Raw genomic sequence first — 23737 nt, forward strand, 5'->3', positions numbered from 1 at the left:
ACTGGTGGGAATGTAAAATGGTACAGCCACTCTGGAACATAGTTTGACAGTTTCTTAGCATATGACCCAGCAATGGCATTCTTGGGCATTCATCCCAAAGAAATAAAAAACTTAAGTTCACACAAATACCTACAATACAATGTTTACAGAAGTATTATTCTTTTTTTTTCATTTTATTACTGCAATAACTTTATTTAAATATGAAACGTGACATCTCTACTCAGAATAGAAAACCAGCATCACTATAACACATAGACAGTAACTCTTATATTTTATATGTATGTACTTACATGTATATTTTTTTCACACACACACACTGTATTTTATTTTTACAAGAGATAAATAGACTGACATCAAGCATTGTAAATGGATGACCACAACAAAAGCAACAATAATTGCATTTACCAAACACGAAACACACTCATACTATGTCATAATATTGACATTCAGTCCAGTAATCCTCCACTGTAACAGCTCCTTTACTTTGCAATGAAAATTGATTTGTATATTCTTTGCCTCTGAGTCCTTGTGGGATTTTTTTTTTTAATTCAAACAGAAAGTCACAAAAATTATAATCATCCTCATCAGTTCACTCAGTCCCATGTAATTAATTTTTTTTTCATCTTGATCTTTTGTTAGCACTTTTATGAGTTCATCAGTTTTTCATTAGAGTTCTGAAAATGCTTATTCATTCAGTTCAGCAGTACAGTTACCAGAAACCTGTACTTGCCAGTCTTTTCCATGAATTCCTTGAAGATGAAACCCTTTTATAGGAACATATTTGCAAAAGCATCAGAGTACACCCAGAACTGTCTGTAAATGACAAAAGACTTAAAAATGACCACAGTTAAAGATTTGATGAAAGTTCATAATAATGCAATTGACAAGGAAATTTAGTTATTTCTGAGATATACATTTTAAAGTAATAACTAGAATTATGACTTATAACATTATACCAGAACATATAAGATTTTTAAAAATTTCATGTAATGTCTGAAACATTTATATTAACATATTTCCATACAAATAACCCAATGAAAGTTTAGTATTAGTTGTTTTGTTTGTTTTTTTATACTGCAGGTTCTTATTAGTCATCAATTTTATACGCATCAGTGTATACATGTCAATCCCAATCGCCCAATTCAGCACACCACCATCCCCACCCCACCGCAGTTTTCCCCCCTTGGTGTCCATACGTCTGTTCTCTACATCTGTGTCTCAACTTCTCCCCTGCAAACCGGCTCATCTGTACCATTTTTCCACATACATGCGTTAATATACGATAATTGTTTTTCTCTTTCTGACTTACTTCACTCTGTATGACAGTCTCTAGGTCCGTCCACGTCTCAACAAATGACTCAATTTCGTTCCTTTTTATGGCTGAGTAATATTCCATTGTATATATGTACCACGAAGAAGTATTATTCTTAAAGGCAAAATACTGGAAGCCACTCAAAAGTCCCTCAATGGGAAAATGGATGAACAAATTCTGGTATATCCATCCAATAGAAATTTACTTATCAATAAAAAGAAATGAACTACTGATATATGCAACACCCTGGATAAACCTCAAGAGCATTCTGGCTAGTAAAAAAAATTTTTCATTCAATCTCAGAACGTTACATACTATATGCTCTTATTAACATAAGCCTCAAAATGTCAAAATTCTAGAGATGGAGAAAAGATTAATGGTTGGTGGGAGGATGCAGATACCAAGATTTAGCATGAAGGAGTTCTTTTATGATGATGAAACTGTTCTGTATCTTGATTGTGAGAATTTTTTTTTAAACCTGTGACTTCGGTAAATAATTACCATAAAAGGTAGTCAAAAGTTTTTACCCCACTTTTGTGCAGTACAATCCTGAGTGTTTAAATACACAGTGTTGGTTTAATTAAGCTTAAGTACCAAATTTTTCTTTTATTTTTGGCTGCGTTGGGTCTTTGTTGCTGCGCTTGGGCTTTCTCTAGTTGCGGTGAGAGGGGCTACTCTTCATTGCAGTGCGCAGGCTTCTCATTGCGGTGGCTTCTCTTGTTGTGGAGCACGGGCTCTAGATGCATGGTTTCAGTAGTTGCAGCACACGGGCTCAGTAGTTGTGGTGCACGGGCTTCAGTAGTTGCAGCACGTAGGCTCAGTAGTTGTGGCTCTTGGGCTCTAGAGCGCAGGCTCTGTAGTTGTGGCGCACGGGCTTAGTTGCTCCGTGGCGTGGGGGATCTTCCCGGACCAGGGATCAAACCCGTGTCCCCTGCAGTGGCAGGCAGATTCTTAACGGCTGCACCACCAGGGAAGTCCTACCAGTTTTTATATTTATTAAAAGTGAATGGTATTGATTTTATTAGCAAGCCACAATTTTAGTATACACATGTGGATTATTTTGTGGTAATAACAAGAACAGGCCAATAACAAGATTCATGACAGTGCTTCAGAGGATTATTTGCTATTGTTCTTTTCCTTTCCTGTTTGCAAAGTATAGTCTGTACTCATTTTGTCCAACTTTTCTAGAATCCTGAGTTTCATGTGTAAAATTTGGGGGCTACATAGCACCATTGTGGCAACCTCTTTCTCAGATCACTGCCCTGGTTGGGAAGGACTTCCTAAAACCATGACCTTTCCTCTCCCACACCTGAATTATTGTTTACACCAATTTATTTTCCTGGACATTCTTCCGGTCATTTTCCCTCAGATGTAGGCCATCCAACTGGGTAATTCCATAATGATTGTTAATTCTTTGCCCCCTGGAGAAGAAGCATCCTTTGGAAGGCCTATCTGAGCCTTGGTGCCCCCTAGGAGTGGAGGGCAACGTCTGAACAGTTGCCTACCAACTGGGGTCTTTGTATAGGTGTCCTTGTGGTCCTACGACCTACCTGCTGCTTAAACAAGGCATTTAATTCTTTTTAATTTATAACTGAGGAAATGAAAGAAATTGAGAAGAGGCAGGATGTCAAAAAGCCAATTAGCGGTAAAATAAGGCCTTAGCACAGGCTGACCCAGGTGCAAATGCAACTGTCAAACTCTCAGGAAACTGCCTCTGTGTGCCTCAGTTTTCTCATCTATAAAATGGCTATGTTAACAATGGCATCTACCTCATCCGCTGTCGTGAGGCTTAATTGAGACAATGTGTTTGAAATCTCCTAGCCTAACCCATTGCCTGCCACATGTGAAGGCCATAATACACGTTGATTCCTATTTCTTTTGAAGTTTTACACTATTTCTTAGCCCCTCAGGGCAGTTTGAAGAGAAATGGCTTGCAATAAAGAGAACTGATTGCTAGGAGTGAACACGGTTAATTAACTTTTCCCAAGAAAGAAATGTGTTCCTGAAAAAAATGTATAATATATTGATTAAACCTTTCAAAATGGAGTCACTTTTAAATAGACTAAGCAAAGTCTGTTTTGTGCCAAGTAAATGATCACCCCCTCATGTATCTGTGTTGAAGTTCTCAGAGTAGACGCCTGTACTTGACTTTTCATTATCCTCTCCTCTGGGTATCAAAGATTAGGGACTAATAATTCCATTCCCAACAGACAGTTCAGTGAGGATGGCTTAAACAAAGCAGGTTGCCCTTAATAACTTCCCTTGTAAAAACACTGAATTTCACTATATTCTTGGGTCTCTGGGAAATTCAGAGAGCACCAGGCAAGACTTGGTCTCCAAAGGGAATATAAACTAGTGAGGAAGAGTAGGAATATCCAATGTAGTAAAACTCATCTGGGGAGCCTAGGAAGGGAGAGCATCTGGGAATCTGAAGATGGTTTCTTGGAAGAAACTGAGGGACAGAAGGGTATGTTTCCATGTATAATTTTTTCTAATGTTCTGTTTCTTGAGGGGTAACACAAAGAGACAGCCTTTGCAATAGAATGTGGGTCCCTCTTTCCCAGCCCTGCAAACCTTCAGGAACCCATTAGCTGAGAACTCCTTGAGGACTAAGGACACATTGTTGCCATCTTTGTATCCCCAGCCCTTAGTACACAGCCTCCTCGGTGAAGGTTTATTAAATGAACAAGCCCCTTAAGGTAGCTGAACACATCAATACCTTTATCTCCTAATTGCCTCTTTATAATAAGCTGGGAATAAGGAGGTTTAAAACAGTAATTTTAATAGGCTGACTGAAAGCACGTTGAGGGCCGGCACCAGGTTGGTTGTGTTCGCTGTTACCTCCTTAGAGCTTGACAGGGTACCTGACACACTGTATGTAGACACTAAATAAGTACCTTTTACGTGCGTGCATGAAAACTGCCCCTGGTCCTGTCCTCAAAGCTCAAAGTCGGGGCTTCGCTGGTAGCCCAGTGGTTGAGAATCTGCTTGCCAATGCAGGGGACACGGGTTCGAGCCCTGGTCTGGGAAGATCCCACATGCCGCGGAGCAACTAGGCCCGTGAGCCACAACTACTGAGCCTGCGCTCCGCAACGAGAGGCCACGATAGTGAGAGGCCCGCACACCGCGATGAAGAGTGGCCCCCGCTTGCCGCAACTGGAGAAAGCCCTCGCACAGAAACGAAGACCCAACACAGCCAAAAATAAATAAATAATAATAAAAAAAAAAAAAGCTCAAAGTCGGCCTGGAAGAGTAAGAAAGAGTTCACGAGGAAGGATGGACTGTCGTGGGCATCCAAGAATTCTGACAACCCACGAGCGGCCAGAAGTCAATTTCACTTCCTCACTCAGCCATTTGTAGGCGGTTGTAAATCGCCTACTTACTCGGGTCGGGGGCGTGCGGGTGCAGCCCGTGTGACCTTACCGCCCCCTGCGGGGACCCCCACGAGCCAAGTCACAGAGGAAGGTAACCCAGAGCAGGGAGCCGGCCAACACGTGCAGCGCCCAGGGGAGGAGGAGGCTGGGCTAACGCAGCCCTTAGTCAGCAGCTGGGCTCGGTTTTGAAACAAAAGCCCATGTCCTCCCTCGGAGTCCGCGGCCGGTCAGCTCCTGGGGGGAAGAAAACCATGCTGCCCAGCCGGTTAGTGGCCCAACTTACTTTTCCGGAGCCTGGGACAAAGGGCCAGCAGTTGTAAGGGAATGGGTGGAGTGTTGGGGACAGAGGACGGGGTGGGGTGGAGTGGGGGGGGGGGGCCTGGTAGTTCTGCCCCTCCCCGCCTGGCCGCTAGCGAGCGGGGCTGGGGTCCGCCAGGCACTGCGCACGCCAGCCCCCGGGCAGTCTGCCTCCGAGCCCGGGCCCCCCGGGTCCGCGTCAAGCGGAGGCACCTTTGCAACCCGCGCCCCAGCGCAGACACACCAGGCCCAGGTTTCATGAATGAAATCCAACCGTGTGGCTATAAATAGCCGCGAAGGCTGCTAACGTCACGGAGCGAGCGGCGGCCGCCAAGGCGGCAGAGCTGGGTGCCGAGCGCTCTATTCCGCCCGGCCGGCCAGCCAGCCTGAGAGCCGGGTGGGGGCGGGAGGAAAAGGGGAGGGCTGGGGGGCGGCGGCGGAAAGGGGCGAGCCCCTCCGGCCCGGCACCGGGAAGAGCGGCCGCGGCGCCGGGCGAGCCCGGGAGGCGAGGCAGTGCCATGCTGCCTTTGTGCAAAGTTGGGCGGCGGGCGGCGCGCCGCGCGCAGGGGCCCCGCACACCCGCGACCGCGCGCAGCCGTGGCTGCTGCTGAGTGGCGGGGGCCAGCGCCCCCCTCGCCCCCCCGCTCCCCCAGCCCTTGAAGGCGGAGAGAGCTGGCGTCTCGCTCGGCTTCAGGGTAGGTTCTGTGTCGTGAGTGCGCTATGCTGTGAAACTTCTTCTCCGAGCGGCCGCCGCGGAGCCCCCCTCCACCCGCCCCGGCCCCGGCGGGTGGCCTGTGGGAGCCCCGGGCCGCGCGCCACGCGGCGGGCAGCGTCCCGAGCGAGAGTCGTGGCACCGAGCTGCTCTGGGAGCCGCCCTCGCCTCTCTCGCGAGGCCGGGAGCCCCGCCATCAGAGGCAAGCAGAAGAGATTCCTAGGAGCGCCCGTCCAGCCGCACCCCTAACTTGGGGCTGAGAAAATGCACAACAGGCACCCTTAGCAGGCGGGCTGCGCCGGGACGGCGCGGGGGCGGGGGGCCGCGCAGACCAGAGGGCTCTTTTCCTTGGAAGGACGGTGGTGGGGAGGGGGATACCCGAGCCCCTTGGGCGCTTGCACGCCCCCTGACCGGTCAGCCCAGAGTTCGGCGCTCCCCACCACCAGTCGGTGTCCACGGAGTCTGTTGTGAGTTGCTGTGACAACAGTAGGAGCTGCCATGAGGGGCTGGCAAAACACCTTACCTTGTCCCTGCGCGCTCAGCTTTCGGGGAGAAAAACGGGGGGTGGGGATGTGCAGACAGGGAATCCAACCCCTACGACAGAAGACGAAGTGGAAGGAAGGCCCAACTGTATAAAAATGGACCACCCGATCCTACTGTTGGTCTGCCGTTTCTACCCTCAGCAGTATCAAACATCTCAACCGAGGTGCACTGTCAATATTTAGACTTGGACAAGCCAGAAAGTTAGAGGGGAGCGCCAGGCGCAGGGTTCTGACTTGGTTTTGCACGTCAGCACACGAGCTGTGCCTTTCGAGCTGGCTGCACACGTTTGCTGGGGTTGGGGGCGGGGAAAGGCACCCAGACCTAGGAAGACCTAGGAAGTTAAGACCAGAGGAGTCGCCTTGACTTTGAACTTCCCCCAACCCGTGCTGTTCACGCAGCTCTGTTGAACCCCAGCCAGACGCTCAGCTTGAGGTTTCACTAGTTTGGGGCTCCCCACCACCAACCGGGGCAGTGCTGCATGTTCTACACCGTACTGTGGATCCTCTCGGAGCTGCAGAAGTATGTTATCAGTAGTTTTCATCTCTGTATAACTGTGCTCTCACTATCAGCAGATATAAATAGCCAATAGGCTGTGTGTGTTTGATTTCAGCAAACGCTAGGCTTTTCTAAACATACAGATAAGTTTGTTTAAAAACACTCTTCAGAAATTTGGAATTATATTTCATTTCCGGTAACTTTGTAGATGCCCAAGAGGGTCACTGATTGCTAGAAAAGAAACACAAGCTCTTTTCAATGTAAATAATGTCTACACACCGCTCCGCAGGTGAAGTGGGCAGCAAATTATTATTCAACTGAGTTTCCCCTGAGATGCCTGGATTGTATTTGGACGTATTCGTGGGAAGGGGATTTAACTTGTTCATCCCAGCGTGGAAGACTTGGAAAACTCAGTCGGAAGCAATGAAATCATAGTACTCTTAGCTTGCCCCGTTGATTGTTGTTTTGAGAGGAGCGTAAATTTGAGTACATAGGGGCTACGTGTGATCAAAGAGGTGGAAATAGAAACATAGGTAGCTCGAGGTCACTGGCACAACAGCGTAACTTATTAACTATACAAATGTAATCAAATAGTAAAAACCAGAATCATTTGGACTTTCACTTATGATAATATGGTCAAAAAAATGCTATTTTGGAGGAATAGCATGTCCACTTCGTTGACTTCCATATTGTTAAATGCCTGTGAGGTTTTCCTTGTTCCTATTCCTGAGTTTGTGGTTAAGTGCTTTTCTCTGTATCATCCCCAAAGGCTCAGAAACAGACTTTCAGAAATGCTGCAGAAAGTTAACCTAGCTATTTCAGGATGTATATGACCCCAAGAAATGCCATTTTAACACTGACACTTGGCAAAAGTAAAGCAGATTCTGCCCTTTGGGGGGGAAAAAAGGAAAACAATGTATGTTAAAAATGTCAGTGGCTCCCCATGTGCTCCTAGCAAGCAGCAAGATTTATAAAGTATTTCTCTCTTTTGTGTAGGTAAGTCCAGCTGTGAGCGGGGTGTTCTGTTCTTCACTTCCAGCAAGCCAGGTCAGTGTTCTTTCAGCAAACCCATGACCATAAATTGCTGACATCCTGTGTCTAATTCTGAGCATGCATTTCAGAACAACTTTCTTAGTCATTTGTCTTAAAACGGTTTGTCTTTGTCATGTTTTTATTGACTCAATTATGAATATCACAATTTCAGTGATTATTAAAATTATTCTAGTTACCCTGTGAGCAAAATGGTACTAAAATGGGCCTTGAATCAGTTTATTCTTTATAAGACTTTTCATTTGCACTTTGGGGGGAATCCAAGTGGTGCCAAAATAGCTGAAGATACTGGGGATTTGGGTGCTTGATAACTAAGATTTTACATCTATGCTAATCTTAGCGCTCTAAAGCTGAAAGAAAATTGATACAATAATACCTGACATTTTTGAGCATGAACCAAAGTTCAGGTAACGTGCCGCATTCTTTATACTATGTTCTCAATCTGCATCAAAAAAATCCCTGTTAGGTGTAACTACTCCCTTGGTCACCAAAGGACAGGTGAGGAATTGAAAGTTCAGAGAGGTTAGGTAATAGGTTCAATTCCTGCTTCTCTAGTAAATGGAAGAAATAATATTTTTTTTCAAGTGCTGTCTTACTCCAAAACCTAAATTCTCTAATTGGAAAAATCTTATCTCCAGTAGAGAAACTGGGACCACGAAAGGTTAAGCGACTTGCCTAAGATAACTTGGTAATTACAGCTTATGTAGTAACATTAAGTGGCACAGCTGTTACAAAAGAATAAATTCCATTCTCTTAAGTATTGTAAAACAGCAAAATATTAAGTATTCATATGTACTTTCTGGCATGGCCCTGTCAAAAATTTAAGAAAGTTTTTACCATGGGGTCTCTGGTTTTAAGGATCTCACAAACAGATTTAAAAGACAAGATATTAAACATTCATGTAGTAAAAGTGAGAAAATAAATCAAGATCATACATGCCAGAAGTTTGAACTGAGGGTCAATGGTACATTTACGAGAAGTTCAGCATTTTCCACCCTGTGGGACTACTTTGCAATTCCATGTATGCATGGAAAAAAATTTCCAAGCACATTTTTGTCAGGATAGATAATAAAAGGGTGAGAGATTGAAGAAAGACAGAATGTAGAATTTCAAACCAAGAGGGAGACATGCATTCATTTAGAACTGCTAAATTACAGTATCTCAAACTCAAGGTGTTATTGCTTCAAAAGCATTGAAACAAAATTGTGAGCTGTCTGAATCTTCACAGCATCAACGAGAAAGCATTACAATTTGGCATACTGGATTCCTTCTGAAACCTCAGTTTGTCTGATATGTGCCACGTAGATAGATTTGGATACCTAATAGTTAAATACCAACTAAAGTCCTGAAAATGGCCAGTATTTAAAGATTAAGCAGGACATTTTCAGTTTTTGCCGGGGTTGACAACCATCTCCTTCCCCCCTTTCATACTCCCCTCCTACTTTTTGTAGAATAATTTGTAACAGTTGTTAATCCTTCTCAGAGAGTATTATATAAAGGGATAATAAAAAATAAAATGGGGAATAAATTACTAGAGAAAGCTTTACTATATCATCTTTTTTAATGTACTGAAAAACCCCAACTCAAGCTAATAACCCTAAAAGCTTAATTAGTTAAGGGATACTTTTAAGCATTTAAGGGGTTGTTATAAGCTGTCCTATTACACCTTTGTCCTGTAAAAGTTGTTATATAGTGTATCATTACAAAATAGGTCATAAGAGCACTGTTAGACTGGGAAGATCCCATTACAGGTTAAGGCCTCATTATCAACTGATATTTGCTTAGCTATGACAATGGTATGTCGTAAATTATCCATATAACAACTATAAACCTATAATTACTTAAAAAGTAAAATTATACTCTGAATCATATAATGTTAGCACCAAAAGAAGCTTCAGAATGAGCATGGTATCTCTAGTAGTAAGTTAATTAGCAATCATTTGTTTGCTTTTTTGAACTTCAGAGGCTTTGGTTAATACGCTTGACTTATCTTAAAACATGCCTGGAAATATTTGACACTTTACTATGTTTTTTTGCTCAGGAAATTTACCTGTAGAAAACAGGAATTTTTTCTTTAACCTTTCTATTGGTCTTCCTTTTAGAAAACAGGCAGTTCAACCTCATTACGTGAAGGCTAGGGTTCAAAGAGTACAGGCAATTTGAATCTGGTTCTTGTGTTCATCTTTTGTTCACCCAGTCTTCCCGCCAACCTGGCAACACCAAAACAAAATTTGGACAGGGAAGGAAAAATAAGTCACAAAAAGTGTGGTGCATGTAGAAAGGGGGAGGGGGTGGGAGAGTGTTTGAGTGCTGGGGGAGGGGATGGGGAAAGGGAGAGCTTTGGCAGGAAGGGCAAGAAGCAGTCACTCAAACGGATGGGATGTGTATGGATTGATTATTGATATGTCAGCATCAAAATTGTTTGTTTTTTTTGGTGGGGCTTATAAACAAAGTAAGGTCACCTTCTCCTAGAATCTTTTGTTCTTTGTGCGCATTGGGCAGAAACTGGGAAATAGGCAAAAAAAAAAAAGCCACTAAAATGAAATGTGGGTCTGACAGGCACTCTTTCCAGATGTCCCAGGACACTCCTGTCTTCAGACACTCCCTCCAGCTGTCCTGTCAAATACATCAACATTTCTCTTATAAGGTTTTATCCGCTAAGGGTGAATTAGAAGATTTTACAAAGAAAGAAAGAGATAGATGCCAGTAGGTCCAGAAGAAGCATGATTACATTTCTCCACTCTGCACCTGAGTTTGTTATTGCATAGACATAGATTAATGGCAAGTTCCCAGTGCTAATGAGGTACAGTCTCAGGCTCCATCCCTCCGTGGAGAAATTTCCTTTGAATTGTTACCCAGTGGTAGTCCAGACCCCTAATGACCACTGGAATAACAATAACCAGTACTTAGTATGCTCCTACTAGATGCCAGACACTTGACTGCATTACAGCTAATATTCATTATTAATTCCAATTTTACAGAAGCCTAAGGGAAACTCAGATATGTTAAGTCAGAGAACTAATTGGAGGTAGAGCTTGGATTTGTACCCAGATCTGTCTAAGAACTTGAATATATATTTGTTTTAAATATATCCTGGGGGGGAAAAACACTTTAAAAACATTAAATTCCAGGTTATTCTCGCAGATGGTAGAGTACAGGAGTTAAGTAATTATTCTTGTAGGGTTTTTTGAATTTTGTTTTTTTTGTTGTTGTTGTTTTTTGTTTTATATTTGGTAACTTGAACCACACAGCAGTCTTGTCTGGACAGACTTGTTAACTCTTCAGGTCATTTCTAATATATTTTGATGGAAGTCACAGTTGTTAAGCAGTTGAGTCATGGAGGGTTGAATCATGGACCCGGAAAGGTTCTTAAGGATACTTAATCCAACCTCATGTAGGTGAAAGAAATCTGCCACCCAGAGAAGCAATGTAACTCACCACTCTTACAGTTTATAAGTGGCACAGCTGGAACTGAACCCAGGTTTCCAAGGCCCAGCCCAGGGCTCAATTCTATTACATAACACTGCCTGAAACGTGCCAAGTCTTCTGAAGCCTCCAACTTAGCCCAAATTACAGCTATCAAGTTTGAAACACATCTGAAACCTAATATACATCCAGAAATGGGTGATAAGAGGATTCCAGCAATGTAAAGATAAGGTGGGTACTAGGAGAAGCCTCACTTATCTTCACTGACACCAATATAGACCAGTCTTGCCTCGTATTCAAAACATAACGGCTCCATACTCTTGATCCCTTCCAAGCTGTCTTTGTTGAGATACCTGTTTTCATCAAGTATGGAGCTTTTTAATTTTGTCTGTGGAGTTCTGGCTTTTTATTAACTATGTGATGTGGGTGACATACTTCTTTGAACCTTATTTTGCTCATCTGTAAAATGCTAACAGTATCACCTCTGTCAGAGGATTATGCGGATGCTATGAAATCACGCATGTAAAACAGATAGTAGGTGCTCATTAAGGGTGAGTTCTCTTCCTAGCCTTGCTAAAGTATCTTAAGGGAAGATGTTATAACACATAAGGGCATTCATGTCATTTTGCTGCTAAATGTTCTTCAGTCATTTGAAGTCTGATATTGCAAGGGATGATTATAGTGACCTTTTTTCTTGGGTGAAAATGGGCCCAGTTGTGTCTCAGTACCAGTGGCGTGGGCACACCTGGGTACAATTACATTTGTCTTCTTCATGCTCTAGGGTTACCAGGGTTTACTTGAATTACTTTATTGCTTCGGTTTCTGCCTCAGACTAATACCAAGCTCCTCTTGAAGATTTGTGGCTCTCATTTCCTTCCAGACACTGTTTAAGTATCTAACGTGTTTTCCACATAGACCTTTGCATCTCAAAGCATCCACTATGTTTTCAGCCAAATAACTAAGAAATATTTCCAGAGAATAGTGTTGCCAGTAAAATATTTTTGCTTTCAATTTCAAAACATGTGAGAGTTTCCTCCCATCATTTCAATTAACTCTAGTATTGAATCTTTCCTGTGCATTGGCCCTGTCTTTTCTCTTTGCCCTGGGTTGCTGACTGCTTTATTGATTGGGAAAAACATAAGCACTACAATTTCCCCCTTTCACCCGCAGCACTTGATAGCTACCCTGGCCTAAATTACATCTCTGGGAAGTGTTTCATCACACTCCTCTATCCAGCTGCCACGCTTTGTCATGTGGCACTTGCTGCCCTGCTTTGGGTTTTAGGAACCAAGCCTTTGGCAATGTGTCCTATTCATCCTATACATGCAGGAAAGCTACTGATACGATTATCTTCTTACTTGTACTTTTCCCCCCTTTTTGACATTAATAATCCAAGTGGCCTAGAATAGCCTTTATTTTCCTAGTGGCTCAGTTTTCCTTTTCAGTATTTGACAAATGTGACAAATGGCAAGATGTATGTCCTTTTCTTCAGGCTTAGGTGTAGCAATTAGTTGTTTTCCCCAGTGCTATGGCTCAGCTGGTGCGAGATGCTTACAGATCACCACCTGCTAGACTGTTACTAGTCTCAAATCGGTTATATAAGTTTCAGTTCATACTAAGAAGTTTATTTTTAAAGCAGTGCTTCTCAAACTTTAATGTACATACACATCACCTGGGCATCTCGATAAAAAGCGGATTCTGATTCGGAAGTTCTAGGATGAGACCTGAGATGATGTGTTTCCCAGGGGCTCCTCACTGATGCCGGTGCCACTGGTCTGAGGACCACATTTTGAGTAGTGAAATATACTATACTCTCTAAAGTATAGTCATTACTCTATCTTACGCTGAAACTCATGCCTTGGAGGCTGTAAGGCTCCCATCTTATTTTGTTTGCTTCTTTCTTAAATTATAATAGAGAGTCATGGAATCTTATGAAAGTCATGAAAGGGATATGCTGGTAAATCAACCAGCACTCTGGGGAAAAAAGGAATGCATTTATGTGCATACATAAGTTGATTATAAATTTTACTGACAAAGGATGTGTGTAGCATACAATTTATAAATAAAAATAAAATAAATAATAAATAAAGCGTACAATTTATAAATAAAAAAATAAAATAAAGAATACTCTTTGTTGTGAATTCCATCTAGCTAGCTAATTGGGTCTCACAAAACACTTGTTGGTTTTTGAGAACTGACCTGTGGTACAACTGATGAGTGTAATTCCCATATAAACGTTGGCTGATATTTTCCTTTATGTTAATGAGTAAGATAAAAGTGAAATAACAAAGACATATGTCAGAACTGTACGCATTCATCAAAGATATGAATGACTTCTTTGCTGAACCAGATAATAGCTTTTAAATACTATAAAGATATTTCCTTAAATGTACTATTCATAATGTAACAGCTAAACATATTACCCACTTTTAAGCTTAATCTGCATTATTAACATTTTAAAATCATTTTCTTAAGTCAAGACAATCAACAGAACAATAAAGCAAGCCCTGATGTGAAGCGGTTGCCAATTTCACTGGTATAAATACTCCCATCATGGCCAATTTGAAGCCACCATTGTGACTGAGCTGGAGTTGGAAAGAGAGGGTACAGTAGCACACCGTTATCTAGCATTTCCACCATAGCGATAAAATTTGCATAAATAACCTCAAAATATAGATAACAGTAAAATAAATACAAAGGGTGAGTTCTGAGTATTTAGTACCTTTGTTTTTAGTATACTTTATTTAACTGAAACTTTATCTACTTTAATTTTCAATACTGACCCTATTTTAACAGGCTTACAAAAGTCCTGAAAACTTAACAGTTGGTTCGTGGCCTAGTAGAGGCTGGCTCCAGCATGCCACTGGATATGGACCATCTGGTCCCAGTGATTCTCAACCTTTGCTATACCCTGGAATACCCCCAGGAATTTATAACCTACGGTTTTAGTAAATTCATGTTAGGGCCCAGGAATCTGAATTTTTAAAACATTTTTATTGAACTGTATCTTATTTAAAGAAAAATACACAAATCATAAGTATATAACTTAAAGAATTATCACAAACTGACCACACACCTTCACCTAATCTAACCAACACCTAAATATAGAAACAGAACATCACCAGCACCCAGAATCCCTTCTTAAGCCCCTATTCAATCACTACCCAATCGAGGCAACCACTGCCTTGACTTCTAATACCAGGAATTAGTTCTGCCTGGTTGTGAACTTTTATATAAATGCAATCTCTTTTGTGTCTGGCCTCTTCCCCTCAATATTATGTTTGGAAGATTCATTATAATGTATGCAGCAGTAGTTCATCCATTGTTTTTTAAAGAAACTCTTCAATTTTATCTTTTTTTAAATTTTTATTTTATTTATTTATTTGGCTGCACCAGGTCTTAGTTGCGGCACGTGGGATCTTTGTTGCGGCATGCGGGCTCTTAGTTGCGGCATACATGTGGGATCTAGTTCCCCGTCCAGGGATCGAGCCCGGGCCCCTGCATTGGGAACGTGGAGTCTTACCCACTGGACCGGCAGGGAAGTCCCAGTTCATCCATTTTTAGTGCTGTATAATATTCCATTGTGTGAACAGGCCTCAATTTATTATTTCTATATCCATCATACTGTCGATGGTTTGTTTCCAGTTGCTGGCTATTACGAATAGTGCTACCAAGGACATTCTTGTGCAGGCAGCAGTATTTGAAACAAAACAAATTCCCCCAGTGATTCGAATGAGCAGCTGATTTCTTGACTGCCTTCTCTATAATTTCCCCTCCTGTCTTTTATTTCTCATATGATGTGACCAAAGCTATTGCTTCTTTCGTGTGAATGTACTTTTAACACCTTAAGCCATGAAGCTGTGTGCTTCCATTCATTACAGCATGTTCTCCTGGCTCTTTTCAATTTAGGTTCACCAACACCCCCTTTCGTCAAGACATCTGCTCTTGTGCACTCTAAATAGGGATGAGATTTGGCCTCACATCAATAGCATGGAGGAATATTAGACATGGTGGAGATGGAGCCAAGGCTAAATTTGGCAGCCGATCGTTAAGGCTCCTGGAAAGAGGATTCAAGGAAGGGAAATTGTTTCCCTTTGTGTGTATCAAACAAAAATCAACAGCAAACCTTTGGAATATTTCCGATTCTAAATTTTTTAAAAATTGATTTGTTTGAAGTAGACCAGGGACTCTCTTCTGACACGAGAACTGACATCTCTCAAAGTCTCATGACTTGATCTGGAAAGAGTACAGAAGGAGGTGTTCCCGTGGGCTTGTTCTACACCTAGGGTGCAGCTGGTGTAGCCTTGCTGCATTGTTCTAGGCTGAGTGGCTGTGTAATTTGTGTCTTTGGGCCTATTGAGATATTAGTTCCTTTGATAGAAGTCAAGGGAGCTGAATGACCAGGAGCTCCAAGATGATGCTGTCGATGGAGTAGGATGGTGCTCAGAATGGAAAGAAAGGCGCCAACAGCAGCAAGGCTGTTTCCTGCCATATGAAAGGCACATCACTTACAGCTTTCATGATATGCAGAGAAAAAGTGAAGAATAGACACTAATTCCACATAATGAAGAAAGAATGTATTCCCACACACATAAATACCAGAGTCCCTGGTTTTCCTACCTCCCCACCCTCACTTTTTTGTAAAATGTCTTTGTTATAAAATAATACATGTTCATTATAGAAAAGATGGAATATGTATGTAGGTAAGAAAAAAAGAAAAATTAAATCAGTTATAATCCCAGTTGGCATTAATATTTTAATGTATCTCTATCCCAAATATTTTTGTGTATATTTAGGTACATAAATTTTTTTAGGTACGTGATTTTTAAGGAATGGTGTTACTCATGAACCTCTAACGAAAACAATAAATGTACTCCTATAACATATTTTTAACTGCTGTATACTCTCCCATTATATGGACACTTTTTAAAAATCCCTCCCCTGTGGTTGGATTTCTAAAATTGTTTCCAATATTTTGTTTCCACAGTAATATGATGAACACTCCTTTAATGGAATCTTTTTGTAATCCTCAATATTTTTTTAGGAGTAAAGTCTTATAACTGGATGAAAGTTATGGACATTTTAAAGTCTTTTGAGTGCCAGCGGCACTCCAAAATAATGATACCATCTTCCACTCCCACAAACAGTGCCTCATCCTGCTTTTAAATAATGTACAATCTTTCATGTAATAATTCCTACCTAGAGTTGGAGGGTATAAGAACATGGCCTGAAAATACTAGCTAGAATCCACACATTGCTGGCAGCCAATAACCTCGAATAAAATAAGAGATTTTTAAGGTGTTTGTCCACCAGCATTTTTGGGTTTATGGTCTAACATTGCTAAGAAATCCTGGGGGGCAGGTGGTGGTGGGAGAAAAGTTTTCTTCATTTGCCTGAATGAGAGCATAAGCTAATCCTAACCGACATGTTATAGTCTCATAAATGATTAAATGCAATTGTTTGATTGTCATCATATCTGAAGGTTTCGCAGCAGGGGGTCTTTCTGGTGCTACAGACGCTAACCCAAGTGACATCTTTAGAGAATACTTGGAATGAACAATTTATGACAGAGGACTATAGAGACTTCTCTATACAAGGATGGATTTTTAAGGGCATCTAGTCTGCAGACTTGATATGAGCTTTCTCAAACGAGCGCTTTGACATCTCTTTAAAGACTTGGCCAATATTTTAATTATCAATTCTTGACAAAGCTTCCTGATCCAGCCCTTAGCTAAGGCTCACCCACATGAGGACTACAGGCCCTCCAAAAACAATGTATAGTGTCCTTTGTTGCTTTATATATATTTTTGACTTTAAAAAAGGATATTGAAGTATAACATGCATAGAGAAATGTGTCTAGATCACAAGTGTACAGTTTGATGAATTTTTGCAAACGGAACATACGTCTGTAACCAACACCTAGATCAAGAACCCCACTTCTGGTCACCACCCCACTGCATCCTCAGTATGTCTGAACCGCTTCAAATTTTATGTCCTGGGTAAGTCACTCATTTACAGAATTTGATTTTTGACTGAACCCTTCCGTAATATGAGCTAGCTGCAGTCAGCTTTGATCGAACTATCTCCCTTATAACTGAGAATATGTAGAATCTGCCTTTCCAAGTAAAGATTATAACATTAAATTCATGCACTGAGTGTGCAACAATATTTATGTGTTTGTGATTTGCAGGTATACAAATACACAACAGGCATACAAACGAATTTGGAACTTTTTTTCTTAATGAATACAAAGCTGATTGTACTACATTTATCAAACTTAAAAAAATCTTAACTACAATTGATTGCCACAGAATAGTTCATGGGCTAAGTTCCCAACAATTTCTTAAAATTGCTCATTTTCGTTACCATAAGTATTCCCTTTAAACACTCAAAATTTAAAAGCCAAGAATTTTTCATCTCTTTGAGATAGAATCGTATATTAAGTATCCTGGTTGTCCACAGCTGTCTCTTTTGGCTCAATTGCTATGTCTGATATTCAGCAAGATATCATTTAGGTTCCTATGTTCTTTTTAGTTGAGAGGTTGAGTCAGAAAAAAACAGGTGTAATAGGCTCACTATGCTTTTTAAATACATGGTTTTGAAAAACAATTTATGTATCATCAAAACTCATTTTTTATTATTACTGGAGTGTACCAGTGTACTCTTAGTAGAATTAACAATTAAGGCTTATGCTTATGTACTCATTACTTTTTTTAAAATAGTTTTCCCATTATAGAAGTAATACATCTAAGAATATTATTCAGCCAATAAAAAGGAATGAAGTACTAATACATGCTACAACATGGATGAACTTGAAAACATTATGCTAAGTAGAAGAAGACAGACACAAAAGGCCATCTCTTGTATGGTTCCATTTGTAAGAAATGTCCAGAGTAGGAAAATCCATAGCAACAGAAAGTAAAGTAATGGTTTCCAGAGCTGGAGGGAGGAGGGAATGAGAATGTCTGCTAATGGGCACAAGGTTTCTTTTAGGGATGATGAAAATGTTCTAGAATTAGATAGTGGGAATAGGTGTACAACTTTGTGAATATAATAAAAAAAAAAAAAACCCTGAATTGCACACTTTAAAAGGGTGAGTTTTATGGCATGTGAATTTTATCTCAGTTTACCAAAAAGAGGTAATATATTTTCACTGTAGAAAATTTGGAAACTACAGGAAAGTAGAAAACTGGCAACAAGTTACAGCCCCATGATCCAGCCACAATCACTGGCATCTGTTTAGTGTACTTCCTTCCAATTTATTTGCCATGTATTGTTGCAGGAGGGGGAGACTGGTATCGTTGCCCTTTAGATGGCAAGGGCACAATTTATTAAATTTTAAGTATTCACTTATCAAAACCCACCCATCTCTTCTGCTCCAAACAAAGGGCGGGTCCCCAAGGAACGTCCATTCGTTGGCTGAGGGGAATGCACGTGAGAGAGGCAGAGAGCAATGGCCAGCCCCGTGAGAGGGGATGAAGCAACACCTGAAGGGAAAAGCTCTAGGGGCCCGAGAGGCAAAAAGACAGGTTTGAGCAGTTGCCATGGAGGCAGAACTCTTCAGGGAAACATCCCAAAGAGACTTTTTAGAAGTTTCGTTGCAAGATGCCTGATACATTATGTGAACCACATCTCTCTATTCTTCAATACCTGTATTGTTTTCAAGGCTTTCTAAAAGTCACATTTTTGTCCCTCTTAGATGTGTCACAGTGGTAAGGTGGTACTTAGAGGGAGAGAACAAGGAGGCTTGATTTTATTCCAGTTACACGTATTCATTTTATGTAGTTTTCGTCAACTATATTTCAGATGACTCTCCTGCACTTTCCCCTCCGTAGTGATACATTAGCACTTCTCTCAGTTACTGCAAACTCAATGTAAACATAATTTTAAATAATGATAATCTTAACAGATCAGAGTTACTGAATGTTCTCTTGATGGCTGGCATAGTGATTAAAATATTTTACAAGCATTATCTAATTTCATCTTCACAACAACCATTGAGGGAAATCATTAGCCCCAGTTTACAGATAAGGAAATAGAGGCTTAGAAAGATAAAGTAATTTGCCCAAGATCACATACCAAGTACCTTACATAATTATCCCCCGACTTATCATAGACAGGTGGTTTGCAATTTTTCCTTACTCTTAATAAAGATGTGATAAATATATTTCCTTTTAAAACATTTTCCATTTATAAAGTTATTTCCTTAGATGGGTATTTTTCAAATTTCCAAGTGGTTGAGTTTCTTGGTTGCTGTCATAAACCCTTTCCTCTTAACTTTTTCATTTATTTCTTTATGGCTAGAGAATTTGGTTGCTATAACTTATGTTTTGAAGGATATTTGTCTTTATGATCAGTCTATATATAGTCAACTTTTATAAATGTGCCAAGAACACTTGAAAAGAAAGCACTCTCTTATAGATTTTTTTTAAATGTGGGTTATCTATTAACTTAATCCCACTTTTTATGCTATTCAAGCCATCCGTGTGTTGTATTTCATTTTTGCTTTCTTCATATGATGGCGATTCTGATTATTCATCTCATGTCAGTTATTTGCATTAACTTCTCTTTTTACTTATAAAATTTGTCTTCCTTTTTATTACATGCCTTTTAATCTATGAAGGGTCATTATTACTGCTATGCTTCTACTATGAATTGCCCTTTTTTACCTTCTAATTATCTTTTACAGATAATTTTTCTATATAAATTTGAAACCAAAGGCTAAGAAACTGTAGGTTGGTCTCATATTCTCGACTGGTTTTGGTTTCCACAGTTTTTTGAAACTGAAATGCCTATTTTTTTCATTTTTAATTATCTCTGGGTGTTTGGGCAAGTATCTTTGAGCAGTTTAATTCCTTAAAGACATTTGAGTTTTTGCCCCCTGAGTCTTTTTTTTTTTTTTTTTAAGTAATGCAGATGACTTTTTTTTTTTGGTCTGCGTTGGGTCTTAGTTGCGGTACGCGGGATCTTTCGTTGCAGCGTGCAGTCTTCTCTCTAGTTGTGGCATGTGGGTTTTCTCTCTCTAGTTGAGGCACGCGGGCTCAGTAGTTGTGGCGCGTGGGCTTAGTTGTCCTGCGGCATGTGGCATGTGGGATCTTAGTTCCCCGACCAGGGATCGAACCCACGTCCCCTGCTTCGGAAGGCGGATTCTTTACTAGACCACCAGGGAAGTCCCACCCCCTGAGTCTTTAATATCCAAAAATAACTTTATGTTGCCTGACAATATTGCCTGACAATATTGGTTGTCACACCAATATTAATTTGACCTGATTCACAAATTTGTTATTATATCCTTTTTCTTCGAAAGCTCTGTGGTTTCTATTGCATTAAAATAATGTATTGGTGAAGTATATGGTCATCTGTATTACTATTTCTTGATAGAAATGTTTTCGCCATTAGTTTTAGATGTTTTGCTAAGATACTTACAGGATTATTATACAACTATTTTTTGCTGAAAAATGTATAGCTTTGGAGTCTTCTTATCTTCTTCTCCTTCTTTTTCTCCCCACTACATCCTCCTTTTAGTACTGGGAAAAATTTGTTCTATTAAATCACATTTTGCAACCTTATTTCTTCAAGAGCCCTACTATCTATGGGATTGCTTTTCAACAGTTAGCCTCTTACCTGATATCTTCCACTACATCATTTTCAGATGGCCTGCCTTCTATATTTAGAGTTTCTCATGTTTGGCCTCTACCTCACGACTTCATTTTACTCAATTTTCAAGGCTGCTATTGACTGTTGCCAGTATGGTTTTGAATTTGGCTGACTCATATTCCATTTATACATGGCCTTTACTTACCATGTTCTGTTGCCTACTTACAGCCTCATCTGCTGTTAGTATACCTGCATTATCTTCTTTTGCGTGATCAAGTACATGGATAGGATTTTTTTTCTTATGTTTCTTAGAGCATATCTACTTCAGTAGAAGAATTTTCTCTATGTCTTTAGCTAATTGCTTGTACTTTTCTTTTTTTAATTAATTTTAATTGGAGTATAGTTGATTTACAATGTTGTGTTAGTTTCTGCTGTATAGAAAAGTGAATCAGTTATCCACATACATATATCCACTCTTTTTTTTTTTTTTTGGCTGCATTGTGTCTTCTTTGCTATGCTCAGGCTTTCTCTATTTGCAGTGCCCGGGCTTCTCATTGCAGTGGCTTCTCTTGTTGCGGAGCACAGGCTCTAGGCGCACGGGCTTCAGTAGTTGCAGCATGTGGGCTCAGTAGCTGTGGCTTGCGGGCTCTAGAGCGCAGGCTCAGAAGTTGTGGCACATGGGCTTAGTTGCTCCGCGGCATGTGGGATCTTCCCGGACCAAGGATCGAACCCGTGTCCCCTGCATTGGCAGGCAGATTCTTAACCACTGCGCCACCAGGGAAGTCCCTCCACTTTTTTAGATTCTTTTCCCATATAGGTCCTTACAGAGTACTGAGTAGAGTTCCCTGTGCTATACAGTAGGTTCTTATTAGTTATCTATTTTGTATATAGTAGTGTGTATATGTCAATCCCAATCCCCCAATTTATCCTTCCCCCCACTTTCCCCTTTGGTAACCATAAGTTTATTTTCTACATCTGTGACTCTATTTCTGTTTTGTAAATAGGTTCATTTGTACCATTTTTTTTAGATTCCACATATAAGCAATATCATATGATATTTGTCTTTCTCTGTTTGACTTACTGCATTCAGTATGAGAATCTCTAGGTCCATCCATGTCGCTGGAAATGTCACTATTTCATTCTTTTCTATGGCTGAGTAGTATTCCGTTGTGTATATGTACCACATCTTCTTTATCCATTCCTCCATTGATGGACATTTAGGTTGCTTCCATGTCCTGGCTATTGTAAATAGTGCTGCAGTGAACATTGGGGTGCATGTATTTTTTTGTGTCCGGGCTTTTAATAGACCATATGTTGAATGGTCACTGTTTAGTCCATCCATATAAAAAAGGATTTATGCTGGCCAAGGATTGAAGTATATTTACATTCCAAATGCTTGGAATCACCTTAGGCTTTCAGGGACCAAGGCAGGGCTCTGTAGAGATCCAGGAACCCACCTGGTCCCCAGCGGACAAGCAAAGATACTCACTTTGGGTTGAGAGAACTTAGGAGGGTGAGATAAGGACTAACGTGAGGAGTGTCACCACGGAGGATATACCGACATCCAGCCTTGTACCCCCTCAGCCCACTCCCTCTGGCGTCAACATCACAAGCTCAGTCACTTCTGTTTGCAGCGTCAAAGCTGAAACAGCCTGGTGGAGCTGGCCGAAGGAAGCAAAAACCAGTCTCCCCCACGCGCGGTGCTGTCTGCCCGGCCCAGCCTCGGGAAGGGGCAGTGACGGCAGCCTGCCGGTTTCATAATGGCTCTGCAGAGGCTCCACAATCTCCTCTTTCCACCCTGTCCCAGTGGGTCCAGCTCGCATCACTCCAGATCACAGGCATCTGTGGCAAAGAGCCTCCTGCTTCCCTCCAGGCCAACTCTTTTCCCCGTGGAAAAGAGTGACCTTCTCATTTGGCTCCATGGAAGTGAATCGGGCGGAGATCTTTTCAGTTTCTGGTGAATGGATACTTCTTATCCTTAGTTTCTGGTACTGTTTTGGAGTCTGCTATCTGTACAGAATAAGGTTAATTTTAGTGAGACATGGGTAGAGGGGGGATCCAAGGCATCTGTGCTTTCATGGCTAACTTGCCTTAAGTCCAGCTAATTGCCTTTTGTGATGTGGTTCCTTTAGGCATAGACTGAACTCTGTCTTCCAGACTCATGTTCATATCAGTTATGAATCTATCTCCCTATGTAGTGGATACACATGCCTCCCTTTTCCTCTTCTTTTTCAGCCAAGCAGTGAATAGAGTTGGGAATCCCTTGCATTAGGATGTCAAAGTCTAAAAGTGGATGAGAACTTTATACGTCCCTTATACAGAAATATTATCAAGATTCATAAATTGGCTATAGGCACTAGAGCACAGTGAAAGACCACAATCCTTCATTTTTCTAAATCAGATCCAGCCCGAAGCCACTCTTATCTGCCTATATCGGGGCTCCTCCCTGCCCCCTGCCTTCCCGTTTGGTGGAGGGGCCTGGACCTTGGTCCGTGGTGGTTCCCATGGTTACTGATGCTCTTCCTGCTGGGGGAGCCATGGCTGGTGCACTGCCATCTGTCAGAGACAGCTCTCACCATGGGCCACACAGATGTCCCTCAACGTGTTCCTCTGCAGGCTTGGCAACATGCCGCAGCTTTCGAGGCCATGGGCTTAATGATCAGTCACCAGAGACAGCCAAGTGCCAGGTCTCTGCCAGCCCCAGGTGGAAGTTTTCCTAAGGAAGGTGGAGTGACTGTGCTTGTGTATGCAACCGAACAGATATTTACGGCAAGCCACATACGGCCAAGGCACCATGAAAAGATCTGAGGATTTAAAGGTGAATAACAGTCTCTGTTGTCAAAAGTGCATAATCTTGATGAGGTGGAAATGAGATACATATAAGCCTAACTGTGAATATTACAAAACAAGAATTTGATAAATACCCTAGGA

At 41.3% G+C, this 23737-nt stretch overlaps 1 protein-coding gene across 8 annotated transcripts in view; it reads left to right on the plus strand.

Moving 5' to 3' along the window:
- The first annotated feature begins 4810 nt into the window (after positions 1–4810).
- The window catches only part of RHOBTB1 (Rho related BTB domain containing 1), a 69170-nt gene continuing 50243 nt past the window's right edge, over positions 4811–23737 (plus strand). For 2 of the 8 annotated variants that reach the window (XR_014253550.1, XM_082425533.1), the window contains exons 1-2: positions 5320–5678; positions 7730–7780. The gene's annotated coding sequence lies outside the window, so the exon portion shown is untranslated. Of the gene's footprint in view, positions 4952–5319; positions 5679–6614; positions 6758–7729; positions 7781–23737 lie in introns of those variants that run through there. The other 6 variants (XR_014253551.1, XM_082425528.1, XM_082425529.1 and 3 more) reach the window with 5 other exon arrangements.

The sequence above is a fragment of the Balaenoptera physalus genome (assembly GCF_965194825.1).
Source record: "Balaenoptera physalus genome assembly, chromosome: 14".
Lineage (NCBI taxonomy): Eukaryota > Metazoa > Chordata > Mammalia > Artiodactyla > Balaenopteridae > Balaenoptera > Balaenoptera physalus.